This window comes from Solanum dulcamara, chromosome 7, assembly GCF_947179165.1.
Source record: "Solanum dulcamara chromosome 7, daSolDulc1.2, whole genome shotgun sequence".
In the NCBI taxonomy this organism is placed as follows: Eukaryota; Viridiplantae; Streptophyta; class Magnoliopsida; order Solanales; family Solanaceae; genus Solanum; species Solanum dulcamara.
This window is the reverse complement of record NC_077243.1, coordinates 23,014,393-23,025,494: the sequence shown is the minus strand read 5'-3', so window position 1 is coordinate 23,025,494 and position 11,102 is coordinate 23,014,393. Positions and strand designations below refer to the sequence as shown.

At 37.0% G+C, this 11,102-nt stretch overlaps 1 pseudogene; it reads right to left on the bottom strand.

Moving 5' to 3' along the window:
• Positions 1–3,892: 3,892 nt before the first annotated feature.
• Positions 3,893–5,787, bottom strand: LOC129894612 (uncharacterized; annotated as a pseudogene).
• Between the last annotated feature and the right edge of the window lie 5,315 nt (positions 5,788–11,102).

The window sequence follows — 11,102 nt, the reverse complement described above, 5'->3', positions numbered from 1 at the left end:
AAAAATTAATATCGATCCAAAATCAAGAGTTGAAACAAAGATCAAGTGCAAAAGTGACCGTACCCTATCCAACAAAATAAATAAAACTAAAAAATGATTTCCAAATTGAGACCCTAGTTGTTCTTGTCGTCTCCTTTATATGTGGTGACAGACTGACAGTGGTGCCATATTCAAATCAATATCTGAGGTTTCTCCTTCTTTGGGTGATCGATCTGCATGGTTCTTCTGGTGGTCTAAGAGATATGGAAGGTACTATCAAAAATTGAAAGTAGAAAAGTTCATAAGTTTGGGGAAACCAGTTGATATTAATACACAGAAATAAAAGTCTTAAACGCATGGCAGGAAAAGGTACACATGTTGAATTGGGATGGAGTATATTTAAGAAATACTATATAGTAATGAAGTTAAATTACCAAATCATCCCTTAAAGAGTTGATAATCTTGAGTCATGATAGTACAATTTTTATTGCTTTTTTTATAATTGAGAGAGCAGTGTTCGTACTCCTCTTTAGAACAATTTTCACAGCTTCTTGTACAAAGCATAGAGCAGTGTTCATACACTAATTGTCACTTTAAAATAGGATAAAAAGAATTTAAAGAAATGTAACTTCAATACACCAACATTACAGCTTAGAAGAAAATATATGTTGGAATATATTGAAACATATATATATGAATGTGCTAAAGTACCAGATGATGTCATGATAGCTTGTGGTTTGAGGGTGTTTTGGGCCTCATATATCAGATATATTTGTTGGCCCAACGATTATTTGAAGATTTTTTTATAACTTTTTTAAAAAAGTAGATCGTATCGTGCTAGTGCACCGATGGGCCAACTATCGATCTACTACTAGACCGCTCTATCAAGCTCCAATGCCTGAATGACCCAGTGTAACACTCCAAAAAAAATTTTTAGCTAAGATCGAACCATCCTTCATAGGTGTATGAGGTTGTACCGGATAATTCATAATTATATGCATGTGTGGAGGTTAATTCTTTAGTGTGAAAAAGTTAATAAACTGTATATAAATAAATGATGAAACAGCAACAATAAATTCTAAAATAAAAGACAGAACTATAACAGAAAATAAGAACAGTGTTTGGAAAAATTATGTAAGAACAATAAACCGAGCCCACTGAATGCACAGTGTGTCCTTAAGAAAATTATTCCCCTCAATGTACCCAAGATTTTGGAATGTTTCCTCCCAGGATAGAACGATTTACTCACCAGAATAGCGGTACAGCAAATTATGGTGACTTCGAACCACTCGAAGGCAGTATATCACACGAGTTTTTAAGAAGTGCAGAAAAGAAGAAGAAGAAGATGTCTATCAGAATTTTTTCGTAAGGAACAATTCTGAGGATATATATAGCCTGTTTTCATCCTTTTTGAAAAGGTATCTATTGGAAAAAGGTTTGCCAAAGGTTTGCAACTTTTCAGACAAGGTTGCAACCTTTCAGAAAAATTCCATTGGAAAAACGGAGGGAAATATTTTAAATTAATCCGAGAAAAAAAGAAACGGGTTGGTTCACGGGTCAGAATTTTCAATTAATTAATTAAATAAATAAATAATATTAAATAAATAAATAAATAAATAATATTAATTAAGTAAAAAATTAAAGGAAATTTAGTCCAAAAAGATTATCAATCAAATCAATTGACCAAATCCGAATTCATATCCGTAGCCGTAGCCGTAGCCGAAGCCGAACAAGCGACGACGACGACGGCGCGAGGGGAGACCCTCTTCTTGACCCTTTAGCAACATGAAGGAGTGCTTCTACTTTTAAGTAGAAGACTTTTTCTTTCCACCACCTATGTGGACAAATGCTTATTTCATAAAGCAAGAGAGAACAAATCATTTTTTTCCTCCACTTGTTTTCCCTCCATTTCCCATTCAACCTATTAATTAAACCCAACAATCCCCCACATGAATGGGGAATGGCTATAAGATAAAGAAATGCACAGATAAGTGTGTGATATACAAGGGAAGATTAATTGCATCTGGATAAGTAGATTTCCCTTTGAACTTTCCATAGTGAACTTATATAGAATATACTCGATCAATCGGTAGATGCGATATCTTTGAACCATCGAACTTTGTTATGTAACTAGACAACATAAGTCACACAATTAACCCTCAACCATTTATGGTTCTCACGGTTGTGTTCATTTCATCCATGAACACCGCCTGGTTTCGTGAATGCATAGCGAATGGGCCTTTACTGTCATTCTCCTTGAAACGGTTTATACTTCACACTCACATAGGTGATTTCTAAATGTGTAGTCCTATAGATACACTATCTAGTCATTTTCTGTCAGACTTAGATAATCATTAAAAAACTTTAATGCTTTATTAACTCATTAAAAAGCCTTAAGGTTTTATCCTTGTTTATGAATATTGTCATCATCATAAGAATGGGTTGAGTTATTTGACAATGTTGAACCGCCATTAATAACTTTGTTTGATCTCTTTGAACCTAATTCTAGGGATCTCCAGTCTACTAGGTAGAGTTACCGCCATGATGACTTGTCCTTAGCCTGAACCATATTCTCTTCGATGATCTTTCAACCGCCTCTCTAGAGAGGCCTTTTGTTAGTGGATCCGATACGTTATTTCTTGACTTTACGTAGTCAATAGTGATAACCCCACTAGAGAGTAGTTGTCTAACAGTATTGTGTCGCCGTCGAATATGACGTGATTTTCCATTATACATAAATCTCCCTGCCCTACCTATTGCCGTTTGTCTATCACAATGTATACATATAGGTGCGAATGGTTTTGGCCAAAATGGAATATCTTTCAAGAACTTTCGGATATCTCTACTCATTATCAACATGTCATCAATATATAAACAAACAATGACTTCATGATTTGGAGTATTTTTAATGTAAACACATTTGTCACACTCATTAATCTTAAATCCATTTGTCAATATTGTTTGGTCAAATTTCGCATGCCATTGTTTAGGTGCTTGTTTAAGTCCATAAAGTGACTTAACAAGTTTGCACACTTTCCTTTCTTTACCAGGAACTACGAAACCCTCAGGTTGTTTCATGTAAATTTCTTCCTCCAGTTCTCCATTTAAGAAAGTCATCTTGACATCCATTTGATGGATTTCAAGACCATATATGGTTGCCAGTGCCACTAACACCCGAATAGATATTATTCTTGTTATCGGCGAATATGTGTCAAAGTAATCAAGGTCTTATTTCTGTCTATATCCTTTGACCACAAGTCTTGCCTTATATTTGTCAATAGTGCCATCATCTTTCATTTTCCTTTTAAAAATCCACTTTGATCCTAAAGGTTTGTTTTCAGGAGAAAGATCTACCAATTTCCATGTATGGTTATTTAAAATTGATTGAATCTCACTATCGACTGCCTCTTTCCAAAATGCTGAATCAGAAGAAGACATTGCTGCTTTAAAAGTTTGAGGCTCATTTTCAAGCAGGAATGTCATAAAATCAGGTCCAAAAAAAGTAGATATCCTTCGACATTTGATACGCCTTGGATCCTCTTTGATAGGTTTACTTTTCTTTGGTTCTTCTCGCGGTCGTTTAGATCTTTCACTTGAGGACTCACATTCTGTTTTATACGGATAAATGTTTTCAAAGAATTCAGCATTATCTGATTCAATTACCATATTAATATGAATTTTGGGATTGTCCGATTTGTGAATCAAAAATTGATAAGCTTTGTTATTTGTAGCATAGCCAATAAAAACACAATCCACGGTCTTTGGTTCAATTTTTACCCTTTTTGGCAAAGGAATTTGGACTTTTTCTAAACACCCCCACACTTTGAAATATTTCAAGTTGGATTTTCTTCCTTTCCATAGTTCATATGGAATAGATTGTGTTTTTCTATGGGGTATCCTGTTGAGTATTCAATTACTTATAAGGATAGCTTCCCCCCACAAGTTTTATGGTAAACCAAAACTTATTAATAAAGCATTCATCTCTTTTAATGTTCAGTTTTTCCTTTCTGCAATTCCATTTGATTGTGGTGTGTAGAGGGCAGTAGTTTGATGAATAATTTCATATTCTAAACATATCTCTGCAAAAGGAGATTCATATTCACCCCTATCACTTTTAATCATTTTTATCTTTTTGTTCAATTGATTTTTCACTTCATTCTTGTATTGCTTAAATGCATCAATTGCTTCATCCTTGCTATTAAGCAAATACACATAACAATATCGAGTGCAATTGTCAATAAAAGTTATAAAATACTTTTTCCACCACGAGTTGGTGTTGACTTCATATCACAAATATCTATGTGAATCAATTCTAAGGGACTGAAATTCCTTTCAATAGATTTATAAGGATACTTAGTATGCTTAGATTCAACACATCTTGACATTTTGATTTATTGCACTCAAAGTTAGGCAATATATTTAAATTAATCAGTTTTCGCAAGGTTTTATGATTGACATGTCCTAAACGTGAATGCCATAAATTATTTGACTCAAGTAAATAAGAAGAAGTTTGAACTTTATTATCATCAACAACCATTATATTTAGTTTGAAAAGACCCTCAGTGAGATAGTCTTTTCCTAAATACATTTCATTCTTACTGACAACTACTTTGTCTGAAACTAGAACACACTTGAATCCATTCTTGATAAGAAGACCGGCAGAAACCAAGTCCTTTCGCATTTTTGGAACATGATAAACTTTGTTCAGCGTCACCACCTTGCCGGATGTCATTTTCAGAAATACTCTACCATATCCTTCAACCTTAGCTGTTGCAGAATTTCCCATATAGATAGTCGCATCAGGTGCAGCAGGGGAATAAGTAGCGAAGGCTTCACGGACTGCACAAACATGCGACGTAGCTCCTGAATCAAGCCACCATTCTTTGGGATTTCCTACCAGGTTGCATTCCGATAGCATTACACACAGATCATTCATGACTTCGTTATTCTCCACCTTATTGGCTTGTCCCTTTCCCTTGTTTTTTTTGGGAGACGACAATCTGGGGCTTTGTGGCCAGCTTTCCCATAATTGTAATAATTGCCCTTGAACTTTTTCTTGTTCTGCTCCTTATTATTTCCAAAAGGTTTCTTCCTTTTCTTATTCTTTGGAGCAATATCTTCAATGATGTTCGTTCTCATAATCATTGAATATCCACGTGACTTCTTTTCGGCAGTTTTGTTATCTTCCTCAATCTTGAGATGAATCACAAGATCTTCCAACTTCATTTTCTTGTGTTTGTGCTTTAGATAATTTTTGAAATCTCTCCACGAAGGAGGCAACTTTTCTATCATTGCAGCCACTTGAAATGCTCCATTAACCATCATGCCTTCAGCAATAAGGTCATGAAAAATAAGTTGAAGTTCTTGAACTTAGGTTCCAACGATTCTGCTATCTATCATTTTATAGTCTAAAAACTTGGCAACCACAATTTTTTTCAAGCATGCGTCTTCAGTCTTATACTTCTTCTCAAGTGCATCCCACAGTTCTTTAAAAGTTTTCATAGCACTGTAGACATTGTACAAATCATCATCCAAAGCACTTAGTATGTATTCCTTGCATAGAAAATTTGCCTGTGTCCATGCCTCAGTAATCATAATTTTTTCATTGGCTGGCATATCAACAGCAGGCATAGGAGAGTCTTCGTTGTTTAACTTCTGCATACCAAGAGTGGTAAGCCAAAAAAATACCCTTTGTTGTCATCCTTTGAAGTTGGCTCTAAAAAATTTCCCTGGTTTTTTCGTCGGTGGCACAACAGTCCGGCTTGTTGCAGCAACAGTTGCAAAAGTAATAGCAGTTTCACTTGCCATTTCTTTTCACAGTCAAAATAGACAAACTGTCTTAATATTTTAGAATATCAGACCTTTTACAACAATAACGATGAAGTTTTATACTCTTCAAATCGTTGTACAAGTATGAACTTTAATATTTCAATGAAGTTTTTATACTCTTCAAGTCAGAATATTTATTTCATACGGAGTAGAAAACCACACAGGTTTTAGTCTCCAAAACAGAATACTGTTTAATAAAAAAAATGATAATAATTTCCTTAAGATTGTTAATAAACTGTATATAAAACAAATAATGAAATAGCAATAATAAATTCTAAAATAAAAGAAAGAACTATGACAAAAAATAAGAACAGTATTTGGAAAAATTATGTAAGAATAATAAACCGAGCCCACTGAATGCACAGTGTGTCCTTAAGAAAATTATTTTTCTCAATGTACCCAAGGTTTTGAAATATTTCCTCTCAGGATAGAATGATTTACTCACCAAAATAGCGGTACAGGAAATTATGGTGACTTCGAACCACTCGAAGGAAGTATATCACATTAGTTTTTAAGAAGTGCAGAAAAAAAGAAGAAGAAGATGTCTAATAGAATTTTTTTCGTAAGGAACAATTCCGAGGATATATATAGCCTGTTTTCATCCTTTTTGAAAAGGTATCTATTGAAAAAAGGTTTGCCAAAAGTTTACAACTTTTCAGACAAGGTTGCAACCTTTCAGTAAAATTCCATTGGAAAATCGGAGAGAAATATTTTAAATTAATTCAGAAAAGAAAGAAATGGGTCGGTTCATGGGTCAGAATTTTTAATTAATTAATTAAATAAATAAATAATATTAATTAATTAAAAAATTAAAGGAAATTTGGTCCAAAAAGATTATCAATCAATTAAATCAATTGACCAAATCTGAATCCGTAGCCGTAGCCGTAGCTGAAGCTGAAGCCGAAGTCGAGCGAGCGAGCGACGACGACGGCGCGAGGGGAGACCCTCTTCTTGACCCTTTAGCAACATGAAGGAGTGCTTCTACTTTTAAGTAGAATACTTTTTCTTTCTACCACCTATGTGGGACAAATGCTTATTTCATAAAGCAAGAGAGAACAAATCATTTTTTCCCTCCACTTCTTTTTCCTCCATTTCCCCTATTAATTAAACCCAACAGAAAATAGATTTGGAGATGAATTAAGGTTATAAGGACCCTCTAGCACAAAGTCGAGTTGAAAGTTTTCTTACCGATTGAGTTTCGGTAAAAGATTTTTACTTGGGTTAACTTCAAATGATTATATCTCCTAGAATATAAAAAATTAGGTGATCAATTATGCTCTATCAAATAAAAGATCTTTGAATCCTCTTTCCAATGCCACCAAGTTTGCCTCATTTCGAGTTTAGAGTAAAACGTTATGATCGTTAACTAGAGGTTGCCAGATCATCAAAAGTTACGACTCAACACTATGACCCATAGAGTTTTCTATGAGTCGTAGGAAGGATTAGTAGAAACCATGAACACTTAGAAAAATTTCAGTCTTGAGGGTCTTTTTTACGAGTTTTGATTATGACCAATAGAAATTCTTACGACTTCGTAAGAATGAGTCATAGACATTAGTGTCACATTTCAGTAGCTGCTGGAATGTGCACAAAGCTCCTACGAATGGTTCTTACGACCCGTAGAAACTTGGTCATACACCCAAAATACTTTGAACCAATGAGGTCCAATTTTGGTGCATAGTTTCTACGAATGGTCTTCTACGATCCGTAGAATGATCCGTAGACGACCAAAAGTCAATTTTAGTGGAGGATAGTTTTGTATTTTCCCACCTTTTCAAACTAAAACCTTGACATTTTGGGTCTATTTTGAGTCCCTTATCAGTACCCTATACGCCTAAACTTTCATTAACATTTAGAATTATTTGAGAGCAGGGATTGGAGGGGAGAAAGTACTAGGGTTCAAGATTTTCAAGCGAGGTCTTCGAGTTTCGATTGTCCTTCAATTTCCAAGTATGTAAGGCTACCTATAATGTGATTGAGTTCATCCACGTGTCCTACATCTCCAGTTCTTCGAGTTGAGTTGAGTTTTGAGGTTCCATGAATTGAGTTCTTGAGTTTATAATAATCCCTATTGAGATTATTATCCTTTCAATTGGTGTTACAAATTTAGTTTCTCTAAAACTTCATCTTTTTGTCTTCGACTTTGTCATTTGCATCTCTATCTCCTTCGTGCGCCATCGATTTTCTAAACCTTGTCACCTCCCCAAGTGCCTTGAAGGTGTTCGATGAAATTCCTCAATGAAATATTGCTTCATTAAATAGTGTTTTCTGACAGCAACCAAGTTTATTTCAACTGGAGTTGATACCTACGGTTTCCATACCTTTCCATATCTATTCTTTGCGCATACAATTGTAGTTACATTTTGCTGACTTTAAACCTTTGAATATTTTATTAGTTCATACGCATTTTCATGGCTTTGGATTGTGATGGTAGACTAGGGTCATATTCTCGCTCAGGGACAGAGACGGGGACGAGGGTAGGGAGGGGTAAGTAGGTTAAAAAAGCGTCTAGACTGATAGTAGGTTCTTGGAACATTGGGATGTTGATGATAAAATCGATAGAGCTAGTTAAGATTCTAAAGAAGAGGAAGATTAATATAGCTTGTGTACAAGAGACCAAATGGGTAGGTTCTAAAGCTAAGAAGGTAGACGGGTATAAGCTTTGGTTCTCTGGTAGATCGAAGTATAGAAATGGGGTAGGCATTTTAGTAGACAGTAATTTAAGGAATCAGGTGGTGGAGGTTAGGAGAGTCACTGATAGGATGATGTCGAAAAAGGTGATCATTGAAGGGATCACGTTGAACATTATTAGTGCTTATGCGCCGTAAGAGGGCTTAGGCGAGGAGGATAAGAGGCATTTTTGGAAGGATTTGGACGAGTTAGTGGGAGGCATACCACCTACTGAGAAGCTTTTCGTAGGAGGGGATTTCAACGGATACATCAGGTCTATTTCGAGAGGGTATGATGATGTGCATGGAGGCTTTGTCTTCGAGGACAGAAATGGAGGAGGAGTTTCACTTTTGGATTTCGCAAGAGCTTTTGGGTTGGTGATAGCCAATTCGAATTTCCCAAAGAAGGAAGACCACTTGGTAACCTTTCGGATTGCAGTGGCTAAAATTCAGATAGATTTTTTACTCCTTAGAAAGGATGATAAAGGTCTGTGCAAAGACTATAAGGTCATCCCAATCAACAATCTTACGACCCGATATAAGCTCTTGGTGATGGATTTAGAGATCAAGATGACGAGGAAGAAGAGGGTCGGGGATGACCGACCTAGGATCAGATGGGGGAGTTTGACCATGGCTAGTGCCCTAGAGATGGGAAAGAAATTGAAGGATATAAGGGCTTGGGATAGTAGTGGGGATGCAAACACTATGTGGGATAGGACAGCTAGTTGTATTAGGGTTGTAGCAAGGGAAGTGTTGGGAGTCTCGATAGGTAGCCATGGCTGGCACTGAGGGGACTGGTGGTGGAATGGAGAAGTGCCAGGGAAGATGGAAGAAAAGAAGATAGCGTATGAGAAGCTGATAGAAAGCAAAGATGAGGTAGAGAAATGGATGAATAGGGAACTTTATAAGATAGCAAGGAAGGAGGCAAAGTCGGTTGTTTCAACGGCAAAAAAGGCAAATTTTGAACGCCTTTATACTGAACTAGAAGAGAAAGGCGGGGATAGGAAATTATTCAAGCTAGCCAGGGGGCAAGAGAGAAGGGCATGCGATGTGGATCAAGTAAAGTGCATTAAGGACGAGCATAGAAAAGTATTAGTAGAGGAGACCCTTATTAAAAAGAGATGGCAGTCGTACTTCCATAAACTCTTGAATGAAGAAGGGGACAGAGAAATTGTGTTGGGAGATTTGGAACATACAGGGAGGCTTCACGATTTTGGGTGTTTTAGGAGTATTACGGTCAAAGAGGTTAAGGGTGCTATGCGTAGGATGTGCTGGGAGAGAGCGATCGTACTTGACAAGATTCCTGGGAATTTTGGAAGAGCGTGAGCTCGGTAGGTTTGTAGTTGCTGACTAGGTTATTTAATATCATCTTTAAGACGGAAACGATGCCCGAAGAATGGTGGTCAAGTGTAATGATCCCTCTATACAAAAATAAGGGGGATATTCAGAGCTGCAACAACTATAGAGGTATCAAGCTTCTAAGCCATACTATGAAAGTATGGGAAACAGTGGTGGAGATGAGGGCTAGGAGAGGCATGTCTATTTCAGAGAATCAGTTCGAATTTATATCGAGACGCTCAACTACAAAAGCCATCCATCTTATGAGGAGACTGGTGGAGCAGTATAGGAAGAGGAAGAGGGACTTGCATATGGTATTCATCGATCTAGAAAAGGCTTACAATAAAGTTCCACGAGAGATACTATGGAGATGTTTGGAGGCTAAAGGTGTACTTGTGGCGTACATTAGGGTGATCAAGTACATGTATGAGGAAGCCAAAACCAGGGTAAGGACAATAGAAGGGGACTCAGAGCACTTCCTAGTTGTGATGGGGTTGCATCAAGGATCAGCCCTTAGTCCATTTTTATTTGCCTTGGTGATGGATAGATTGACGCAAAAAATTCAAGGTGAGGTGCCATGGTGTATGCTTTTCGCGGATGACATAGTCCTGATCGATGAGACTTATAGCGGAGTTAATGCTAGGCTGGAGGATTGGAGATATACCTTGGAGTCTAAAGGGTTTAAGCTGAGTAGGACCAAGACAGAGTACTTAGAGTGCAAGTTCAGTGAGATACCTCAGGAGGTTGGTGCGGAAGTTAGGCTTGGTGACCAGGCCATCCAAAAGAAAAGTAATTTCAAATACCTTGGGTCTATCATGCAAGGCAGTGGGGAGATTGACGAGAAAGTCACACATCATATTGGGGCAGAGTGGATGAAATGGAGGCTCGCTTCTGGTGTATTATGTGATAAGAAGGTGTCACTAAAATTTAAGGGCAAGTTCTACAAAGTGGTGGTTAAACTGGCTATGTTATATGGGGCAGAGTATTGGCCAGTTAAGGTCTCTCACGTTCAAAAGATGAAAGTAGCTGAGATAAGAATATTGAGTTGGATGTGTGGGCATACCAGGAGTGACAGGATTAGAAATGAGGCTATTCGGGACAAGGTAGGAGTGGCCTCGGGCAAATACAAGATGCGGAGAATGCGACTGAGATAGTTTGGACATGTGAAGAGGAGAGACACAGATATCCCAGTGTGGAGGTGTGAGAGGTTATTTATGGATGGTTTTAGAAGAGGTAGGGGTAGGCCGAAGAAATATTAGAGAGAGGTGATTAGACAAGACATGGCAC